This window comes from Pseudophryne corroboree, chromosome 6 (genome assembly GCF_028390025.1).
Source record: "Pseudophryne corroboree isolate aPseCor3 chromosome 6, aPseCor3.hap2, whole genome shotgun sequence".
Classification (NCBI taxonomy): Eukaryota; Metazoa; Chordata; class Amphibia; order Anura; family Myobatrachidae; genus Pseudophryne; species Pseudophryne corroboree.
In genome coordinates, this window is record NC_086449.1 from 444787324 (window position 1) to 444811436 (window position 24113).

At 43.5% G+C, this 24113-nt stretch overlaps 1 long non-coding RNA gene across 1 annotated transcript in view; it reads right to left on the reverse strand.

Moving 5' to 3' along the window:
- Window positions 1–24113, reverse strand: part of LOC134935353 (uncharacterized) — a 64451-nt gene that overhangs the window by 13360 nt on the left and 26978 nt on the right. The window contains exon 2 of the long non-coding RNA XR_010180083.1: window positions 7314–7427. This is a non-coding gene — a long non-coding RNA (uncharacterized LOC134935353). The remainder of the gene's footprint in view (window positions 1–7313; window positions 7428–24113) is intronic.

Sequence of the window (24113 nt, forward strand, 5' to 3'; positions counted from 1 at the left end):
CCCCTACAGAGCACACACTAATTCCACCCGACGCCACCATCCACAGAGAGAGACAGAGGTCTGTCTCCCTCACTCTCCAAGTCCGGAGTGAAAATGGCGGCAACGCGTGACTGTTTATATGGGATCCAAAACCCATGAGAATCCATCAGCGGGATGATGACGTTTTGCCTCGTTCTGGTTTCTGAGTCTGGTGGGAAGTCCCGAGCTGGACTCTGATCCGGGCTTGGGACGTGATGTTCAGGAGGGTTCAGTTCCCCGCTCATCTCTAATTAAGAGGCATGTATTTATTAGAGATGAGCAGGTTCGGTTCCCTGAGAACCGAACCCTACCAGACTTTAACTACCCGGGCCCAGCTCGGGTTTTCCCGCCTGACTCGGAAACCAGAATGAAGCAAAACATCATCATCCCACTGTCGGATTCTCGCGGGTTTTGGATTCCATATAAGGAGCCACGCATTGCCGTCATATACACTCCAGGATTGGAGAGTGTAGCGAGAGGATGTGTCTTTGTCCTCAGTGTCTGTGCTGGAGGGAAAGTGAGGTGGCGATTCCAGTGCCATCTTGTGCTGCTCAGTCCAGTGTAGTGTCTTATGGTGCATCAGTCCAGTCACAGTGGTGGTGTCCTCTGCTGCTATATATCCACTGTAGCTGTATTAATCCAGTGCAGTGGTGCTGTGTTGTCCTGCATCAGCAGGGCTGGCAACAGGAATCTTGGGGCCCAGTACAGTGATATCTCTGGGGCCCCCTCAGATTATATATAAACCACTCTTACCACGGGGAAAGACTCACCTGTGCTGCACTCCCCAGTACCTATACCAGAACACCATACAGCAGGTACCCTGCAGACCTCACACAACATCAGAAAAGGCTGGCGCAGGGCACAGGAATCCTATCCAGGGGAGCTGCTGCTATGTCCCATAACTGAGCTAGAACCAGAAGAGCGGGGTGCACACTCGTGCCACACAGGCACTGTGTGTGAGAGGTTCCCATCACTCCATCTGCAGCTCGCTGCCCTATTTGGACAAGATGCTCACATCACTGCCAGGCACTTGGAGTCCCTCTGAGTCTTGGTGCCTGGTACAGGTGTCCCCTTTGACTCCCCTGTCGCCTCCCCTGTGCATCAGTACAGTGGTAGTGTCTTGTGCTGCATCAGTCCAGTCACAGTGGTGGTGTCCTCTGCTGCCATATGTCCAGTGTTGCTGTATAAGTCCAGTCCATTGCAGTGGTGATGTGTTATCCTGCATCAGTCCAATGGTGGTGTCCCTGTGCTGCTGTATAACTCCAGGGGTAGTGCCGTATTTGTCCAGTAATACTGCTATATACATCCAGTGGTACTGGCGTATAAATCCAGTCCAGTGATACTGCTGTATAAATCCAGTGATACTGCCGTATAAATCCAGTCTAGTGATACTGCCGTATATGTCCAGTGGTACTGCCATATAATTCCCATGATACTGCTGTATATGTTCAGTGGTACTGCCATATAAATCCAGTCCAGTGGTACTGCCGTATATTTCCCGTCCAGTGATACTGCCATATAAATCCAGTGGTACTGGCGTATAAATCCAGTCCAGTGATACTGCTGTATATGTCCAGTGATACGGCCATATATGACCAGTGGTACTGCCTTATAATTCCAGTGATACTGTCTTATAATTCAAGTGATACTGCTGTATAAGTCCAGTGGTACTGCCGTATATATCCAGTGGTACTGGTGTATAAATCCAGTCCAGTTATACTGCCGTTTATATGTCCAGTGGTACTGCCATATAATTCCAGTGATACTGCCATATAATTCCAGTGATACTGCCATATAATTCCAGTGATACTGCCATACATGTCCAGTGGTACTGCCGTACATGTCCAGTGGTACTGCCGTACATGTCCAGTGGTACTGGCGTATAAGATCAGTGGTACTGGCGTATAAGTCCAGTCCAGTGGTACTGGCATATAAGTCCAGTGGTACTGGCGTATAAATCCAGTCTAGTGATACTGCCGTATATGTCCAGTGGTACTGCCATATAATTCCAGTGATACTGCCATATATGTCCAGTGGTACTGGCGTATAAATCCAGTTTAGTGATATTGCTGTATATGTCCAGTGGTACTGCCATATAATTCCAGTGATACTGCCGTATATGTCCAGTGGTACTGCCATATAATTCCATTGATACTGCCGTATATGTCCAGTGGTACTGCCGTATAAATCCAGTCTAGTGATACTGCCGTATATGTCCAGTGGTACTGCCATATAATTCCAGGGATACTGCCGTATAAGTCCAGTCCAGTGATACTGCCGTATATGTCCAGTGTAGGGACGTGCGGTGAGCTAAATGGCTCAGGAGCCACTGGCTAGCACCGAAGCCAGATTTACAAGCAATATATGAGCCAAAGGGTACATCTGGGCATTATACACATGTGGAGCAGTATAAACTCCTGGAAATTTGGTTAGTTTTAATCATACATGAGCGTAAAAGTTAGGCTGCCTCACCTGCCATAGACTTTTTACTCCAGAGTTTTGGCTATAAAAATTATTAGAATAATGCAAATAACATATTTCAAACATATTCTTTGTATTTTTCATATACTTTATACAGCCAAAACTTTGGCACAAACAGTATGACAGGAAAGGCTCTGCCTCACCTGCCTCACCCCACCGCACGTCACTGGTCCAGTGATACTGCCATATAAGTCCAGTGGTACTGGCGTATAAGTCCAGTGGTACTGGCATATAAATCCAGTCCAGTGGTACTGCCGTATATGTCCAGTGGTACTTCTGTATAAGTCCAGTCCAGTGGTGCTGCCATATAAGTTCATTGGTGCTGTCCTGTGCTGTATATTACTTACTCCAAATAAAAGGGTTATTAATATTTAAGCCAAACAATATTTACAGGGTTTGCCCTGTGTGGTATAGAGGTACGCTCTCCTTTGCTGCATTTTGTTATACAACTCCAGAAAAATAATGGAGAACAAAAATTTGAAGGATACAATAGGGAAAGATCAAGACCACTTCCTCTTACTGCTGTTGTTGCTGCTGCTGCTGGGAGTCGATCGTCATCTCAGCGGGGAAGTCGGAAGACCACCTGTACTTCTTCAACTAAGCAAATGACTGTCCAACAATCCTTTGCGAGGATGATGATATATGACATCAGTCATCCTGTTGCAAAGCGGATAACTGAGGCCTTGACAGCTATGTTGGTGTTAGACGTGCGTTCGGTATCCGTCATTAGAGAAGTGGGACTGCAGTGCCAACCCTAGATGGGCCAGGTGTTTCTGCCACACACTTGCATCATGCTAGATTCCACGCATGCAAAATCCTTTTCTATGCAGAAAATTAATCAGTAGATGGTGAGTATTCTGTATTATAGGATTATAAATAACTTCTATCATATCTATAATAACTTCTATCTCACACGGTTATATTATTAATTTTGAAACTATATTGCACATATATGCACTGTTATTACTTTTTTTTCTAATTATATCTAAAGATCCCAAATATTCAGCCAATCCAGAGGCACTGGAAAATGATGGTAAACACTTCCACAGGGTGCTCAATCAAGGTCAGCTGAGACCAGGTGACATACTAGTGAGTATACGTATACATATTTTATGCTGTTGTGTTTAATAAGCAACTCTGTACATGTATGTAAAAATGTACATTCTGTACACGGGAGGCAATCACGAGACCGACTGTCGTGATCCCGGTGGCCACAATGCCGATGCCGGGATCCTGACAGACGGTGAAATGTTCACAACACCCACAGAGGGAGAATATAACCTGTGGTGAGTGCAGCGTGGTGAGCGCATCAAGTCCACAAGGGGCTCTTTAGCACTCGCCCCGCTGCCGGAATACTGGTGGCTGGGATTCCGCTGTCCGGATCATGACAGCCGGGATCCCGGCCGCTGGTAATACGTATGTATTCCTTGTACACGGCAGACAGTGTAAACTCTAAGTTCCTCACATGCAAGCACTTCTAAGAGTGCGGTCTGCAATGTTCCTAAAGCAAAGCCGTGCTTGTGTGCCAGGGCACCAATGTTGCCTGCTATATTTAGGAAAGCTCACCTTATGCTAATATGCATGGCACATATATAACACCCTGAATCTCAACTGACACCTTAAGTCTTAGCAGTCAGTTGGGCAGGTATGACTATTATCATTAAAGTACCTTTCAGTGTTTTAAAATCATCTCAGAAAGCATATTTACATTCCAGTGGCATAGCTTACATTTTGTGTTTGCCTTATAAAACAGTCACTGCCTATAAATTACACTATTAAATTGACCTTCTCTAACATCATTATTTACAATAATGCAAGCAAATTCCTATTAAACTCATTTCAATGGCCATATAAGAGAATTTGCATTTAAAAACCATCATATGCAACATTTTATGGCATTGTCAAGATTGAGAGCTACCATATTATGTCTGTCTTTGGATGATCAGGACCGACAGGTACACGTAAAGACAGAAGCGAGGAAAGGGTATGCTTTACAGACTCTAAAATCACAGAACAAAAATTAGTATACAGTGTAAAATAATGGTATCGGATTGCGCCAATCTTTGACGGTAAATGTAGATATATGTCGTCAACTTCTTACTAAGACTGGTTCATCTATCTTCACCAGTGTGTGGGCTCATCAAAGAAGAATGTTCATATGAAAGAGAAACAAAAAGGAAGTCCCAATGTGTAGTAAGGTCTTGATAATAAAAGTCAAAGGGTCAAGGAAATAATACGAGAGATCTTCAAATCCTCCACATATATAGTGATGGAAAGGTGTGATGGGATCACCCAATCTCTGTAGGAGTCAAAGAAGGTGATGCTCACTTCAAACCTTACTTTCAAAAAGTCTGGTCCATGCATATAAAGATATCTTTGCCGGGGTCCTGGGAAAGCGTCTTCTACAAACAATCTTATGCAGGCACCCTCCACAGGATACCAAAGATAACAATATAATCACTGCTGATACATTCGTTTTAAAATCAAAGATACAAGATGGATTCACCACTGCATGTTGCCTTGTTCAGCGTCCATCCATTAGCCACGCCCCTACCGGTTTCGTCACCAGGACTTCATCAGAGGGCTTCTTTGATGAGCCCACACACTGGTGAAGATAGATGAACCAGTCTTAGTAAGAAGTTGATGACATATATCTCCATTTACCTTCAAAGATTGGCGCAATCCGATACCACCATTTTACACTGTATACTTGTTTCTCTGGTTTGATAACACCAGCAGGTATTGTGTTTGCTGCCTTTTGTTGTCCAGCGCAGAGTTGTATTTTCCTTTTCTTTACAGAACAAAAATTGCCAGCACAAATACAATGACACTTATTCAGATGACTGTCACTTCCGTGACCTCAATACAGAACAGAGTTGATGACTGTGATTTATCAGAATATGCTCCCATTTGTTACCTGTGATGTTATTAATGCAACTTCCATAATAACAGATAACACTGTCTCCACAATTGTTTATGTGATACTATTAATATTACTGTTAACAGAGATACTTGCTATGTTATAACTAATACGGATGCAGACTCTGTCTCAGGTACATGTTCAGCATGATAACAGTGATTTACTGTGCGACAATGAGAGCCAATTATCTACCCATGAGACACTATTCTTTCTTCTCCAAAAATAGATCATTTACTCTTATTGAGATGAATACATCTGTTTTCTGTATAATCAGTCTGATTTTTCTCTTTGTTACATAAAATTCACAGATTATAGGCTATTTTGTTAATTTTCATGTAATTTTACTGTACTTTTCCCTATTATGTATTTAACTTTATATTAGTTACATCTCAGACTATAGCCATGTTTGCCACTTAAAACACTACCAAAACCCGAGATGGAAATTGTTCAGTGTTTACCTGATGTCCTACTGCACCTTTGTTAAAAAGTCAAACATTATGGGGTACTGTATATTTACTAAAGTTCGGGTTTATAGAAGTGGAAATGTTGCCGATAGAAATCAATCAGATTAAACTTATTTATTTAGCACCTTCCCTAAGATAATAGTTAGAAACTGATTGGTTGCTATGAACAAAATCTCCATTTCTATAAACCTACACTTTAGTAAATATACCCCAATGACACCAATTCCACCACTCAAATTTTTTGTACATTACTCAGATGGGCTACGTATACAGGTCAAAAAGCTGATATTGCACGCATTTAAGTTGCTGTCACTGGCCCTGCGTCTATTTTTAAATCTATCAATCCACATTGTGCATTTCCCTTCGAGTCCTATCACTGCCAGGGGATTCATTTCCCAGATTTAGCAGAACAGTAAATGGCACCAGACACCCTCCAGAAGGAGCCTCTCGTTCAAAATAAGTTGACCACTATATGAAAAGCACTACTGCGGGGACAGAATTTGCTTTCAGCAATAGCTGGAGTTAAAGTCACTGCAAATTGAGAGCATCAGTACAATAGTCCCTGGAAACAGAGGGAACATGTGTTCGATATTATTGCAGCACTTGGTATAGTTTTAGTATAGATCCCATTTTTGTGCATGGTTTTGATTTTAGTTATGAAGCTTAAGTGAGCATGGAATACCTTAAAAATGCTGTTTTGAGGCTCACTTATTTCTAGTCATGGCAATGATTATTAGTCATATTGTGGCTGGAAACTGGATTCAACATTATCACAATATGTAGTCCTGATAAATGGGGACTTTTGAAACCAGAGTTTGGTACTAAGGTCCTGATTCAAAGAATGTATACTAATGCCACCACAGCTGCAAATATGTACGCAGCGGCTGTGTGAATATATGCAAATGTAACATCTGCCGGGTTGTGTATTGAGAAGTCCACTGACACCATCTCTGAACTGGCGCTTGCGTACAAGGATACAACCATCAGACTCACATTGATTAAACATCGACATCAGTAACACAATGTTCACACAACATGGCCACTGGCTGTAAGAAACAAGAGCCATTGTAACTACAAACGGGATCGCAGTTGATTGCTGTGAAATAGATATTGCATATAAGTCGCCACTCCCCTGTTACTTCCTACAAATGCTCCCATCCTCACTTTGCGAATAACTTCTCTCTGCAAATGCAGTTGCAAGACCATCATGGCACATCCGCAGTGCGAACTATATGCATACACAGTGGCAAAACATGGCTCCATTGCACACAACATCAGACCCTACATACAGTACCCAGGCTAACAGGCATTTGTATTCCAAACATTTCTAGTTAGGAAACAAAGGAAGTTTGTCAATCCATAAAATCCAGTGCTCCCCAGAACTTCAATGTAACGATTCAGAAAGTAATAATAATTTTAATATATAATACCTTATATTAAAAACAGTCTCCTGCAGTTTTGTGTTTTCTCTTTCATTTCTTTCCTCTGGTGTGGATAGAATGTCTGCAGGTGGAATGGTTCTATCCACCAGATGTGATCTCCCACTAGGCAAAGTTGAAAAGATTAACTAGGTTACAAAAGAGAACAAATTAAATTATGCCTCTACTTTGACACTACAGAAAAATAAGGGAAGGATTTGATGCTTCTGCTTGCTTCATATACTCGTGGCAATGCAAATTCTACAGAGATGAACAGCAATTAAGGTTCTCTTGTACAAATACACAACATTCCGCTTTTATTATGCAGAATCCTCATCATAGTAATTGAACATGATGGTGTGCGTCTCATAATCTGTAAGCGTACTATTTATCTACCTAAATAAAAATGTGTCTTCACCGGAGTCTTGTGCCCAGTAACGTTAGTCGGCAGCAGTTCAATTTGGGGTGCTGCATATGTACACAACTTGGACTTCACCATTAGCCTTCAACTTGACTACTAGATAAGTGCTGTAATGTTCTCAATACACTATTTAAGAAAAAACATCTACTGACTATAATTCAGGTCATAAATTCAGCACAAACTCACGCACAGGCATTATGCCGCACCACATGAATAAGCCCACCTTCCCATAAATTATTACAGTAGCTATATTACATGGGAAGAGAAAAGAAGACTCTTGTGTTGGTGCACTCTTATGTTTACTCCAAAAGAATTGATAAAGAGTGAATAAAACTTTAAAATTTATTGAGTCTATTTAAAATGGATAAATATATCCAACACACACAATACTAAAGACAAACAATAATTCATAGAGACTTTAAATAACGCTACAAGGTTCAGAGATTAAAGTCTAATATATGGGATGGATCCGTCAATTAATTTGTGATATTTGGGACAAAACTCTGAAAAATTACATTGATTTAATAAAACCAAACCTAAGTTAATTATAAAATGGATCACCAATGTATTTCTCCAAGGCTATTCAGAGGCTAAGTGCCCTATGTACTATTGTACAGTAGCTGATCGAAGTACTTGTGAATTATCAATATAAAGTTTAATTAGGTAAGTACTGATATTAGAATTAGTAGATTAGAGATGAATCTGAGAAGAAATCCAAGTGGTGAATCTGCTGTCAATGTTAGGCACAGAGTGTCCTGATCACTCTTATGGCCCATACACATGGTGAGATTCGGGCTATGCCCGATTCTCACTATGCGACAGGGGCTAGGTCGGCACATAGTCAGTATCGCAAGCACACACTTATTATGTGCTTGCGATACTGACTATGGGCCTAATTCTGAGTTGATCGCAGCAGCACATTTGTTAGCAGTTGGGCAAACCCATGTGCATTGCAGGGGGGACAGATATAACATGTGCAGAGAGAGTTAGATTTGGGTGGGGTGTATTCAAACTGAAATCTAAACTGCAGTGTAAAAATAAAGCAGCCAGTATTTACCCTGCACAGAAACAAAATAACCCAACCAAATCTAACTCTCACTGCACATGTTATATCTGCCCCACCTGCAGTGCACATGGTTTTTCCCAATTGCTAACAAACTTGCTGCTGCGATGAACTCGGAATTACCCCCTATGTGCGATTTTGGCTAAGTGTCAATTTTGACTATCTCTTCTACAGAGATAGTCAAAATTCACTTGCCTGCACAGTCTATTCTTGCGATGCCGACCATGCAGGACCGCGCATCGGCATCGAATTGGGATCGCAAGGTGACTTTCACCTTGTGATCTGCACTAACTTTTCTTACAATTTTGACTATAAAGTCAAAATCGTAAGAAGAAATCTCACCGTGTGTACACACCATTAGTTCTACTAGTTCTCTGTGCCTAAAGGGGGGTACACACGGAGAGATCTGTGTTTAAAATCTAAGAAATCTGACTAGATTGCTTATATTTTAAGCACGGATCTGCTGTGTGTATGCCCCCCAGCGATAGCGATGCACTATCGCCGGTGCTAGATTGAGCCTGCATGCAGGCTCAATCTAGCGGGTCGCTCACTTCACCGCTGTGTGAAGTGAGCGGCCCCCCATCCGTCCCCCGCCTTGCTCAGCACATCACGCTGTGCTGAGTGGGGGGAGAGATGTGTGCTGAGCGGTCTGTGTTAAGATCACTCAGCACACATCTCTCCCATCAGTACCCCCCCTTAACACTGACAGCAGATTCACCACTTGGATTTCTTCTCAGATTCATCTGTAATCTACTAATTCCAATATCGGCAGAGGCAGAACTCTGAGAGGCAACGGAGTCATCTGCCGCCGGGCTCCTGCTCTGAAGGGGGGAACATCTCCTCCCATTCTGTGACACCACTGAATTAAGTTAATTGATAGCTGTCACTGTCTTTTCAGTGGTCGACTTCCTCACTGGTCCCTGCACCTTACAAATCACACCCTCTTTATTATACTGAATATACACATTTTACAAGTATCACACCCAGGATTAGAAACCACGACCTATTACACTGGAAGCAGAGACCTTACTGATGAAGCTATTTGCTCCTGTATAGGAAATATGAGAATTGTAACTATATGAAGATACTTCTCTGACAATTACATGTAACTTCATATAGTTAGAATTCTCATGCTTTCACTACAGCAGCAAATAACTCCATCAGTAAAGTGTCTGCTGTCAGTGTAACAGGTCATGGGTTCTAATCCTGGGTATAACTGCTAAGAAATGTGTGATTTAAAATAAAAGACAATCAAATGTATAAATACAGTATATAAAAAATTTTTCAGAACACTCCATATACACACACACACACACACACACACACACACACACACATATATATAATATACACACGCACACATACATACATATATTTATCTTAATGTAGGAAATAGGGGGGCACCAATATTTATCTTGCCTCCGGGCAACTGTGACGAACTTACGCCACTGAATATCGGTACTTACATAATTAAACTTTATATTGATAATTCACAAGTACTTCGATCATCTACTGTACAACTTTCCATAGGGCACTTAGCCTCTGAATAGCCTTGGAGGAATACATTGGTGATCCATTTTATAATTAAACTAGGTTTGATTTTATTAAATCAATGTCATTTTTCAGAGTTTTTCTCCAAATATCACAAATGAATTGACGGATCCATCACGTATATTGGACTTTAATCTCTGAACCTTGTAGCATTATTTAAAGTCTCTATGAATTATTGTTTGTCTTTAGTGTTGTATGTGTTGTTGGATGTATTTATCCATTTTAAATAGACTCAATAAAATTGTAAGTTTTATTCACTCCTTATCAATTCGTTTGGATTAAACATAGGGGTGCACCCACACAGGAGTCTTTTTTCTCTTCAAATGTAATATAGCCATTTACACTGACTCTGGGTGCACCACCCACCTGACTTTAATAGGGAACTTTTTCCCCCTCAATATCTTTTTCAGTCTTTACATCTAATCATACACCATTAATTTCATACCAGTGCGGGATCCTACATGTTCTACATTATTATAGTAGTTCACAGTTCTTCAAACTATAACAAAATATTCTATCTTGTAATTCACTGCTAATATAGAGGGGAAATTTATCAAAGCTTGGCGAGAGATAAAGTGGAGAAAGACAAAGTACTAACCAATCAGTTCCTAACAGTCAGTTTACAGGCTGTTTTTGAAAAATGACAGGAGTGTATGGGTAGGTACTTTGGGCCTAATTCAGACCCGATTACAGCAACAAAACTGTTCTCTAATGGGCAAAACCATGCATAGTGCAGGTGGGACAAATACAACATGTGCAGAGAGAGTTAGGGTGTATGCACACGGTGAGATATTTTCTTTCGATTTTGACTATATAGTCAAATAAAGTTAGTGCAGAGCGCAAGGTGAAAGTCACCTTGCGATCCCGATGCGCGGTCCCACCAGGTCGGCATTGCAAGAAAAAAGATAGACTGTGCAGGCAAGTCAATCCTTGCTAGATCGGTGTACTATCTACTGTAGTTCATCTCATATGTCAATGACATCGTAAAAATAAAGCAGCCAGTATTTAACCTGCACAGAAACAAAATAACCCCCCCAAATCTAAATTTCTCTGCACAAAATTTAGACTACACCTCGAGCCGGCAATATCCCGGGATATATTTGCGGTGTGAAAGGGGGACTATTCCCACTCATGGGTGTCAACAACACACATAGAGTGGGAATAGAACCTGTGGGCTGGCCATCTCAAAGCCAAGATCCCGGTATCTGTATTGTGACCAGCGGTCACACATTCCAAAACCATGCTAAGCATCTCGTGTCATATGACACAAAAAAGGAAAAGGTGTATCAGGACACGTCGGTATATAAAATATTAACCCAGTTAAAGGAAGACACTGCATGGAAATGTTCTCACAAGAACAGAGGTGTGTAATTTTCCATCCTACTAACTGTAAATGAAAATTATATCCAAAAGAAGAAATGAGCAGCAAAGAGCAAAGCAGCTGTGATCCAATGCAAACAGACTTTTATTAAAGCTGACGAGCAATAAAAAGCAATAAAATCTGTTTGCATGGGATTGTAGTTGCCGACTGCTTTTTGTTCATTTCTTCTTTTAGATAATATTTGTACTTTGCTTGTTTACAAGCTAAGGAGACGCCCAGGATCATTATCATTGTGGATTTGGTTATACAAAAGGGAAACTTCAGAAGCCACATTCATGTTACTGTACAATGTTTTTATAATTATCACTTCATGAGACCAGAATGTAGCACAGCAGGATCTTTGAGACTGTCTTTATTATATGCGTTGCTTTTGTGTGCTTTAAATTATTTATCACACTGGTAGAGTAATAGAATGAAATAATGAGAGTTCTATAACTTTATATATAAAAGAAATGCATAGGACGTAATGTATCATGTATTACATATTGCTTGCAATACATCCCACCCCTTATTGCATGCATGGTAGCATATATTCATGCCAAATGCGTGATTAATTGAAAATACACAGTAAATGCAAAGCACATCTCTTTCGATAAGAGCTGTCTTTTGAGTTTTGAGGCCTTCCGGGTTTAAGACCAGAGAGTCCTACTAGGCACATGCAGCCATCTTTCATTGCATTTACAAGCCATGGGGGTAAATTGAAAAATAATGTTTATTTAAAACTGTTTCAGTATAATTTAAATAACTATGAATAACCCCTAGAAGCACAATTGCTTAACACTGCGGCTGGGAGAAAGGGAGAGATGGAGGTAATCCCAGGCTGGGGGGGGGAGGGGGGAGGGGGGGGGGGGGGGGGTCCTGTTGGGATTGTCAATATCAGTCAGTGTGGACTGCGGCTCCCCTGAACCTTGTGAGCTTGGGCTGCAGGAAGATTGTCAACTCAGTAATTTACATAATAATTACCATAATGTTGAATATAAGCAGGAAAAGGAGAAACATTTTTCTTAGTCACACCACAGATGCAGCGAATTACCAATCTGCACCAGAGACGATGGGCTGCAGTTTTAACCGCACAGAAATTAGTTTTTATTATGTACAAAGCTGCAGATGAAGCACGATAAAAGGCTGCGGCCAGTGAATCGTATCACTTTGCAATACAGATTCACTCGTTCACACACACAGATAAAACAGTGCAGTCTCCTTAAGCATAATGGGGCAGATGTATTAACCTGGAGAAGGCATAAGGAAGTGATGAACCAGTGATATGTGCAGAGCCGGATTAAGGGGGGTCCCGGGGATACGTACCCCCGAGCCCCCCTTTCCAAAAGGGCCCCCTACCACATCACAGATCGGATCTCTCTTCCGATCTGTGGTGCTGTGCTCCCGTCTGCACTGCAGCGGTGGCCGTACAAACAGGACAGCTGAGCGACGGCTCAGCTGTCCAATAATGTATGAGTGAAGTAGGCTGCCCCAATGGCTGAGTGTCAGGCTGCTTCACTCATACATGATTGGAGAGCTGAGCCGTCACTCAGCTGTGTGTGCGGTTGCCGGGGACGGGAGCGGAGTTACCTCTTGAGCGCTGCCGTACAGCCAGTGGCGCTCTGGATCCGGGTAAGCAGAGAACATCCGGCGCAGCTCCTGCCACCTCAGGTACAGCGTAGAGGCTTTGTACAGCAGGTACAGGAGGAAGAGCCAGGCAGCCCAGTGACAGAGGCCACTCAGGGACAGCACAGAGGAGGGAGCCATGCCTGAGGTACTCGCTGCTGCTGCTCTCACAGGGACATGTATGTGCTCACATACAGGGGCATAATAATGTGTCAGGGGCAGGTGGAGCCACAGGACAGGACAATGTATAGAGTAGGAGGAGAGGGAGACACACACACACACACACACACACACACACACACACAGACACACACACACCTCCTCTTGAATAGGGGCTCCACTGTCTTTAGTACCCCGGGCCCCCCATGGTCTTAATCTGGCTCTGGATATGTGCAAGGTGATAAAGGCACCAGCCAATCAGATCCTAACTGTTAATTTACATATTGGAACTGATTGGCTGGTGCCTTTATCACCTTGCACATATCACTGGTTTATCACTTACTTATGCCTTCTCCAGGTTAATACATCTGTCCCTTTGTTGCATATGACTATTTAAGTTGTATGACTAAAACACACATTTGAACGAAAAAGTTGCTCAGCATGTGACCTGGCGCGAGTTTGATAATAGTATATGGAAAGCCATATGTAATGCACAAAATCCTACAAAACAGCAGTTTTAAGAGAATTTACCAAATTTTCATCAAGCAATTAATTTTGCATGCAATTCATCCTGCTACTGATCGCTAGCATAGCGGAGTTACTTCCTCCCAGTGTCTGCAGGGGCACTGGGAGGGATCCAATTGAATCCTTCTCAGGGAACATTGCAAAAAGAAGCCCATAGGCTTCTATTAGGCAATGCCATCTTTCTATTAGGCAATGTCAGCTTTCTGGAGCTTGGTGTATATCAGGAATGTGGTCAAAGCTAAGAAACTGGCATTTTCAGACATTTGACCGCATTTTTTATATAGTAGACAGTAAATCACCTAACCACTGTCAAATTGACGGAACATCATAACAGTAATGTCAGTGTCAGCGCGCAAAACACTTGCTTTCCCCCCAAAGAGGTGAGGTGCAGTGTTAGCCTTTTATTATGTAGAATATAATTGCTCTCTCTAAGGACCTGATTCAGATCAGAGCTGCATACAGTTGCACTCACAAATACAATTTTGTGTGCAGTTGTGAAATATACTAATGACTCAGCCGCCATCTTGTGTACAGATTCCCTACGCCGGCATCTCAGGTCCACTTCTTACATACATCTGGAACACTGGTCACACCATCGAACTTATCAACCATTTGGTGCCTCGAGTAGTCAGTCTTAACCATACCGCCCAACTGTCCCGATTCCAGCGGGACAGTCCCGCTATTCGGACACTGTCCCACTGTCCCTCCCACGGGCAGCAGTGTCCCGTGGGTGGGGGGTCAGTTGGGGGAGCCTTTGATCACCCGCTGCTCTGCAAAGCAGTGGGTGATCTCTGAATACATGCAGTGCGCATGCGCATGGCATGTATTCAGTGCTGGGAGGGGAGCACTGGGCACGCCCCGAAAGGCTGAAAAACTGTCCTTTCGTTGAGGCCATGCCCCTCATGGCTGAGGCCATGCCCCCTTTTCAGATCGCCTGGCGGCTTCACCGTGCGTTAGTCACGACTCCCTCAAACCAAAAGTTGGGAGGTATGGTCTTAACTAAGATGCTGGGGCCAGTTCAACTGTTAAAACATTTGTATTGGCTGGCTAGGATACACACAGAAAATGATGGAGACACTCCTGAATTTTTGTAGCCATCCCGCTATTCTCCTCTGTTACCTCACTACCTGTACTTACGTTGCAAGTAAATCCTCACCATTGCTAGTCAATCGCTGAGTGTGACACCAGCATTGAGTCCACCTCTGAATCCGGCCATAAAATAAAACACACAAAGCTTTGTTAAGCAGAGGATAATTACACAAATGATTTTGTTAGGTGAATTGTCTTGCACTCTAAAAAATATCAAATGCAAAAAATAATAGAAATAGGCTGCTCTGCGCACAATACAAAAAGCATAGCCAGTGCTGTCAGAGCTTGTCCTTACCACTACAAATGTGTGTGTATCTAGCAAACCAAGGCATGCGTTATTTAGTTTATATTTTGATCAAAAGATTTAAGGGTCCCTACTGTTTTGCAAGTTATACAGTGATATATAAGCAGCACAAAAAGTAATATTTTAATTTAAGTAATCATCATACTGCAAAATTAAAGCCTGGCTAGCACCGCACTGAACATCAGTTCCCGGCTTGTGTTATCACCCACTGATTAATACTGCAGCGTGTAGTCACACTGATTGTGTGAGCCAAAACATTGATCGATGAATTTCTCTCTTGCTGCAAACCTTTTAAAGTGATAAAGTGAGTATAGACTGTATATTTATCATACAGTAGAACAGTTTGTGTTCTGTTTCTACATTTCTGTTTCTGATATTTAAATATCAAAATTGAAGAACCACTGGCAAAATAAAAAGAGTAATTCAACAGAACCAGTGAAAAAAGAAGAAGAGTAATTCAACATAAAAGCATGAGTAACTGGCTATATAAATATTTAGCAATACATGTAATATTTTCAAAGGTTTTAGAGCTGGAGTTCAACACAAACACACCAAACGCCCTTGTGTGTCCTTGTATGAAACAGACCATAGCAGTAAGCAGCCAACACTTACACAGTCTTATATGGAAGCCAGTGGACTTACATTTCCAAATCTTGCATTCACAAAACGTATATATCCCTTGATCAGAAACATGCCTTACAGTGTATATACATCATCATCTGGAGAAAATTGAAATCACAGATGGAGAAATCCTTGTTTTCCAGAGGTAGAAGTGGCCAGTAGATGGAGCAAAAGTACTGCAGGCACTGGAGGCTTAGACACGGTGGCTGCACCTGGATAAATGCAAGCCTCTAGAATTACTGCCCTGTCTCTGTTATTTTCTTTTCAAATTTTGTGGTGTTTTATGGACACCTAAAAATCAAGGGAACATTTCACAATATATAATTGAAAATAAAAAAATAGCTTTCAACAGACCAGCACATGTAAGTGTTGAGCATAAAAGAACAAGATTTGCTTTATTGTAGACATGTGATTTAGGAAGTGCGGCCTCACTTTTGTCTTTATCTATGTACAATATCAAGTCATGATGTATGGAGATGTGCATAAATTGTTTTAAGACAAATGGCAGATAGTGCACTTCAGTCTCAGATATACTGACTCTGGTCTAGATCTGCTAATCTTCTACACATACAGAGGCTGATGCAGCATTAAATGCAAATCAGTCAATATATACTCCCACATTGCATGCTCAGAAATAAGTTCATATATATTAACACATATGCAGAGATGTATGCTTTGCAATGTAGCCATTTCCTAGTAATACGCTTAATTTATATCCAATATTGTCATCAGTGCGCACTATCACTGCGCAATACTTGCTGCAAATGATACACCCGGAGACAGGCATATTTACACTTAACTTCCAACACAAATACGTCAACACTCCCTCACTGAGAGCAATTACAGCCAAGCTATGCTTCCTCAGTGTGATAGAACTAATGTAGGTACAAACCTGCATCACTCGTGCTTGCATATGGGAGGCTCCAGAATATACGCAGTGCAGAAACACACAAGATACGCTCCATGAACAAGCCTACATTCAACTCTGTGTCATACACTTAGGGGGTCATTCCGAGTTGTTCGCTCGCTAGCAGTTTTTAGCAGCCGTGCAAACGCTATGGGAGTGTATTTTAGCCGAGCCTAAGTGCGAATTAAAGGATCGCAGAGCGGCTACAAAGTTTTTTTGTGCAGTTTCTGAGTAGCTCTAAACCTACTCAGCGCTTGCGATCACTTCAGACTGTTCAGTTCCTGTTTTAACGTCACAAACACGCCCTGCGTTCACCCAGCCACGCCTGCGTTTTTCCTGGCATTCCTGCGTTTGTCCGAACACTCCCTGAAAACGGTCAGTTGACACCCAGAAACGCCCACTTCATGTCAATCACTCTGTGGCCAGCAGTGCGACTGAAATGCTTCGGACAATATAGTCAAAATCTAGAGATGAGCGGGTTCGGTTCTCAGAGAACTGAACCCTACCGGACTTTGCCTTCCGAGTTCGGTTCCGAGCCAGACTCCTGTTTTCCCGCCTGACTCGGAAACCCGAATGCGACAAAACGTCATCATCCCGCTGTCGGATTCTCGTGGAATTTGGATTCCATATAAGGAGTCGCGCGTCATGGCCATTTTCACTCCAGTCTCGGAGAGTGTATTGAGGGGACGTATCCTCAGTGTTCAGTGTCTGTGTGGTGGCGGGAAAGTGGGGTGGTGAGTCTTGTGCCGTGTTGGGCTGTCCAGTGTTGTCAGTGTATTGTGCTGCATCAGTCCAGCCAGTCACAGTGTTGGTGTTCTCTGCTGCCATATATCCAGTGTAGCTGTATAAAGTGGTGCTGTGTTGTGCTGTCCAGTCCAGTGAAGTCAGTGTATTGTGCTGCATCAGTCCAGCCAGTCACAGTGTTGTTGTCCTCTGCTGCCATATATCCAGTGTAGCTGTATAAAGTGGTGCTGTGTTGTGATGTCCAGTCTAGTGTAGTCAGTGTATTGTGCTGCATCAGTCCAACCAGTCACAGGGTTGGTGTCCTCTGCAGCCATATATCCAGTGTAGCTGTATAAAGTGGTGCTGTGTTGTGCTGTCCAGTCCAGTGTAGTCAGTGTATTGTGCTGCATCAGTCCAACCAGTCTCAGTGTTTGTGTCCTCTGCTGCCATATATCCAGTGTAGCTGTATAAAGTGGTGTTGTGCTGTGCTGTATCAGACCAGTGGTAGTATCCTGTCCATCAGTCATTCCAGTGATGATATACGCTGATGCTATATGTCCACTGCTACAGTATTATAATAATTATAACAACAACCACAAGTCCCTTACAGTGTTGTTGTGTTATGCTGCATCAGACCAGTGGCAGTGTCCTGTTCATCAGTCATTCCAGTGATGATATACTCTGCTGCTATATGTCCACTGCTACAGTATTATAATAATAATAATAACAACAACCACAAGTCCCTTACAGTATTGTTGTGTTGTGCTGCGTCAGACCAGTGGTAGTGTCCTGTCCATGAGTCATTCCAGTGACGAGGCAGTCACAGTGGTATAAGCTGCTGCTATATGTCCACTGCTAAAGTATTATAATAATTATAACAACAACCACAAGTCCCTTACAGTGTTGTTGTGTTGTGCTGCATCAGACCAGTGGTAGTGTCCTGGCCATCAGTCATTCCAATCATTCCTGTGCCGCATATTGTCTTATATAACTCCCAAAAAATAATGGAGAACAAAAATTTGGAGGATAAAATAGGGAAAGATCAAGAAGAACTTTCTCCTAGTGCTGAAGCTGCTGCCATTAGCCATGACATAGATGATGAAATACCATCAACGTCGTCTGCCAAGGCCGATGCCCAAGGTGATAGTAGAGGGCATGTAAAATCCAAAAACTCAAAGTTCAGTAAAAAGAACCAAAAAAAGAAATTTAAATTGTCAGAGGAGAAACGTAAACTTGCCAATATGTCATTTACGACACGGAGTGGCAAGGAACGGCTGAGGCCCTGGCCTATGTTCATGGCTAGTGGTTCAGCTTCACATGACGATGAAAGCCCTCATCCTCCCGCTAGAAAAATGAAAATAGTTAAGCTGGAAAGAGCACAGAAAAGAACTGTGCGTTCTGAGATGGTATCACAAATTCCCAAGGAGAGTCCAAGTGTTTCGGCGGTTGCGATGCCTGACCTTCCCAACATTGTACGGGAAGAGGATGGCTCCTTCCTCCATTTGCACATCCCCTGCAAGTGCAGGAAGGAGCACCCACAGTCCAGTTCCTGATATTCAAATTGAAGATGTCACTGTTGAAAGTACGCCAGGATGAGGATATGGGTGTTGCTGGCGCTGAGGAGGAAGTTGACGATGAGGATTCTGATGGTGATGTGGTTTGTTTAAGTCAGGCACTAGGGGAGACACCTGTTGTCCATGGGATGAAGAAGCCCATTGTGGTGCCTGGGCAAACTACCAAAAAAGCCACCTCTTCGGTGTGGAATTATTTCTCTACAAATCCGGACAACAGGTGTTAAGCCATCTGTTGCCTCTGTAAATCTGTAATAAAGCAGGGGTAAGGATATTAACCACCTAGGAACATCCTCCCTTATACGTCACCTGCAGCGCATTCATCATAAGTCAGTGTCAAGTTGTGAAACTTTGGATAAGAACGTAAGCAGTCCACTGGCACCTAAATTCCTTCTTCCTACTATACCCAAGCTCCTGCAAGCCACACCACCAACTCCCTCTACGTCAACTTCCTCCTCAGTCAGGAACGTCAGTAGTCCTGCAGGCCATGTCACTGTCAAGACTGAGGAGTCCTCTCCTAACTGGGATTCCTCCAGAGGATCCTTTAGTGGTATGCCTGCTGTTGCTGTCGCCGCTGCTGTTGTTGCTGCTGGGAGTCGATCGTCATCCCAGAGTGGAAGTTGGAAGACCACTTGTACTACTTCCAGTAAGCAATTAACTGTCCAACTGTCCTTTGTGAGGAAGATGAAATATGACAGCAGTCATCCTTTTGCAAAGCAGATAACTGAGGCCTTGACAGCTATGTTGGTGTTAGACGTGTGTCCGGTATCCGCTATTAGTTCAGTAGGACTTAGAGAATTGTTTGAGGTACTGTGTCCCTGGTATCAAATCCCATCTAGGTTCCACTTCTCTAGGCAGGCGATACCGAGAATGTACACAGACGTCAGAAAGAGTCACCAGTGTCCTATAAAATGCGGTTGTATCCAGTGTCCACTTAACTACGGACATGTGGACAAGTGGAGCAGGGCAGACTAAGTACTATATGACTGTGACAGCCCACTGGGTAGATGTATTGCCTCCCGCAGCAACAGCATCGGCACCAGTAGCAGCATCTCGCAAACGCCAACTCTTTCCTAGGCAGGCTACACTATGTATCACCGCTTTCCATAAGAGGCACACAGCTGACAACCTCTTACGGAAACTAAGGAACATCACTGCAGAATGGCTTACCCCAATTGGACTCTCCTGGGGATTTGTGATATCGGACAACGCCACCAATGTGCGTGCATTACATCTGGGCAAATTTCAGCATGTCCCATGTTTTGCACATACAATTAATTTGGTGGTGCAGAATGTTTTGAAAAATTACAGAGGTGTGCAGGAGATGCTGTTGGTGGCCCGAAAAATTACGGGCCACTTTCGGCATTCTGCCACTGCGTGCCGAAGACTGGAGCACCAGCAAACACTCCTGAACCTACCCTGCCATTTACTGAAGCAAGAGGTGGTAACAAGGTGGAATTCAACACTCTATATGTTTCAGAGGATGGAGGAGCAGCAAAAGGCCATTCAAGCCATTCACCTACAATATAGGCAAAGGAGGGGGAATGCACCTGACTCAAGCGCAGTGGAGAATTATTTCCGTCTTGTGCAAGGTTCTCCAACCCTCTGAACTTGCCACACGTGAAGTCAGTTCACTGCCAGCTTGAGTCAGGTCATTCCCCTCATCAGGCTTTTGCAGTAGCAGCTGGAGAAATTGAAGGAGGAGCTAAGATGGAGCGATTCCGCAAAGTATGTGGGACTTGTGGATGGAGCCCTTCATTCGCTTTGCCAGGATTCAAGGGTGGTCAATCTGTTGAAATCAGAGCACTACATTTTGACCTAGGTTTAAAGCCTACGTTGTATCTCTCTTTCCAGCAGACACAAGTGTGCAGGGGCGCAAAGACCTGCTGGTTAGTAAACTGTCAACTCAAGCGGAACGTGACCCATCAACAGCTCGTCCTTCAATTTCTCCCGCCACTGAGGCTGCAAGGAAAAGGATAGGATTTCCTAGCCCACCCGCTGGTGGTGATGCAGGGCAGTCAGGAGCGAAAGCTGACATCTGGTCCGGACTGAAGGACCTACCAACGATTACTGACATGTCTACTGTCACTGCATATGATTCTGTCACCATTGAAAGAATGGTGGAGGATTATATGAGTGACAGCATCCAAGTAGGCATATCAGACATTCCGTATGTATACTGGCAGGAAAAAGAGGCAATTTGGATGCCCTTGCACAAACTGTCTTTATTTCACCTAAGTTGCCCGCCTCCAACGTGTACTCCGAAAGAGTGTTTAGTGCAGCTGGTAAACTTATCAGCAATCGGCGTAGGAGGTTACTTCCACTAAATGTGGAGAAGATGATGTTCATCAAAGTGAATTATAAATTCCTCCGGGAAGACCTTTACCAGCAATTGCCTCCAGAAAGTACACAGGGACCTGTGATGGTAGATTCCAGTGGGAATGAATTAATACTCTGTGAGGAGGAGGATGTACACAGTGAAAGGGGTGAGGAATCGGAGGATGAGGAAGAGGTCAACATCTTGCCTCTGTAGAGCCAGTTTGTGCAAGGAGAGATTGATTGCTTCTTTTTTGGTGGGGGCCCAAACTAACCAGTCATTTCAGCCACAGTCGTGTGGCAGACCCTGTCGCTGAAATGATTGGTTTGTTAAAGTGTGCATGTCCTGTTTATACAACATAAGGGTGGGTGGGAGGGCCCAAGGACAATTCCATCTTGCACCTCTTTTTCTTATTTGCATCATGTGCTGTTTAGGGACTAGTTTTTTTTAAGTGCCTTCCTGTCTGTAACTGCAGTGCCACTCCTAGATGGGCCAGGTGTTTGTGCCGCACACTTGTGTCGCTTAGCTTGGCCATCCAGCTACCTCATTGCACCTCTTTTTCTTCTTTGCATCATGTGCTGTTTGGGGCCTATTTTTTAAATCTGCCATCCTGTCTGCCACTGCTAGATGGGCCAGGTGTTTGTGCCGCACACTTGTGTCGCTTAGCTTGGCCTTCCAGCTACCTAATAGCACCTCTTTTTCTTCTTTGCATCATGTGCTGTTTGGGGACTATTTTTGAATAGTGCCATCTTGTCTGCCACTGCAGTGCCATTCCTAGATGGGCCAGGTGTTTGTGCCACACACTTGTGTCGCTTAGCTTAGTCATACAGCCCCCTCGGTGCAACTTTTAGGCCTAAAAACAATATTGTGAGGTGTTCAGAATAGACTGAAAATGAGTGGAAATGAATGTTATGGAGGTTAATAATACCGTGGGAGCAAAATTACCCCCAAATTGTGTGATTTTAGCCGTTTTTATGTTTTTTTCAAAAATCATCCAGATCCAAAACTAAAACCCGAAAAACCAAGCCAAAACCAAAACACGAAAGTGGAATTAGAACCAAAACCAAAACACAAAACACAAAAAGTGCCAACCACACATCTCTAGTACACACCATAATAAAGATGGATGAGGGGGGAAGGTGGGGGTGGGGGGGGGGCACGACTATTAGGAGACAAATGGTCACATCCTCACCTCAGTAATGTCAGTGGGAATTTCCCACTGTTATGTGGGCCGCTGTCTGATCCTGCGGAACTCTGTCAGCGGTCAGCCACAGAACACTTCAAGTTCTGTGTGTGGGTTGGTGGGCCACGGGCAGAATGGACAGGACAGCGCAGGACGGGTGGGCATGAGGGAGTGCAGTGTGACATCAGCACGTCACACGGCGGTCAGGAACACAGCACTGTGCGGCCAGGGCAACAGCGCAGGGCGGGCAGGAGGGAGCGCGGTGTGACTTCAGCATGTGACTTTGCGAGCTGGACGGTGCTGGATGGGTGCTGTGTCTCGGCAGCATGACTGTCCATTACCCCCAGGAATTTCATTTTTACCCCATTTTGGGTAATTTACCCCTGTTCCCTAACCACTGGACTACAGCATACAGTAGTATGCTGCAGTTAGCAAGCAGATAAAAGCAGGTATGGAAGGAACCATATAATACTGTATCGGTTATATTTTATTTTATGCTTAGCTGGCAAGTGTGAATTATGTGAATGTAGAAAGTCACTATTAGACATTACTGTGTATGAAAGCTAATAATATAGCGGAAATAAAACGTTAAGCTTAAGGAAATTTAGTTGGCATCTACTTGCTTATAGGAAGGAATTTGTGTAAACAGGTGCAGAGTAAGAATATTCTATAGCCTGCATCACCCTAACATGGGGAAACAGAAAGAGACAGGTGGAGACCTGTAAGCTTAAGGGGGGTACTTACGGAGCGATTTCTCCTTAAAATCTAAGCAATCTGACTAGACTGCTTAGGATTTTAAGCAGTGATCACTCCGTGTGTACCCCTCACAGCGATAGCGATGCGCAGCCCCGCGCATCGCTATCGCTGGTGCTAGATTGGCCTGCATGCAGGCCAATCTAACAGGTCGCTCACTTCACCCCCTGGTTGAAATGAGCAGCCCCCCCGTCTCCCTCCGCACGCTCAGCACACATCGCGCTGTGCTGAGAGCGGGGGGAGAGATGTGTGCTGAGCGATCCGCTCAGCACACATCTCTCCCCAAATCGTGCCATGAATACGGCCCTTTACTTTCAGTGTTGTAATCTCCAGATCTGTTCTTTTCCCTGCTCCGCTGAGATGCTGGTGAAATTATGGGTCCTGGTGGAGGACTTATGCCTCTTGTGCCACATGTATTCTGCCACCAAAGTGCCCACCACACATTACACTGAATGGATGGGCATACGATATTGCCTGATTGACTGTGCAGCATGGCTGATCAGACGATACCGCATGTGACCCACGGGAGGGCGTTATTATGCACACACTCTAAACAATTTGTCATTACAATACGGAAAATCGTCCCAATATCATTGTAGTGTGTACCCATCCTAAGTCAGAGAGAGGCAGCTTCCTGTC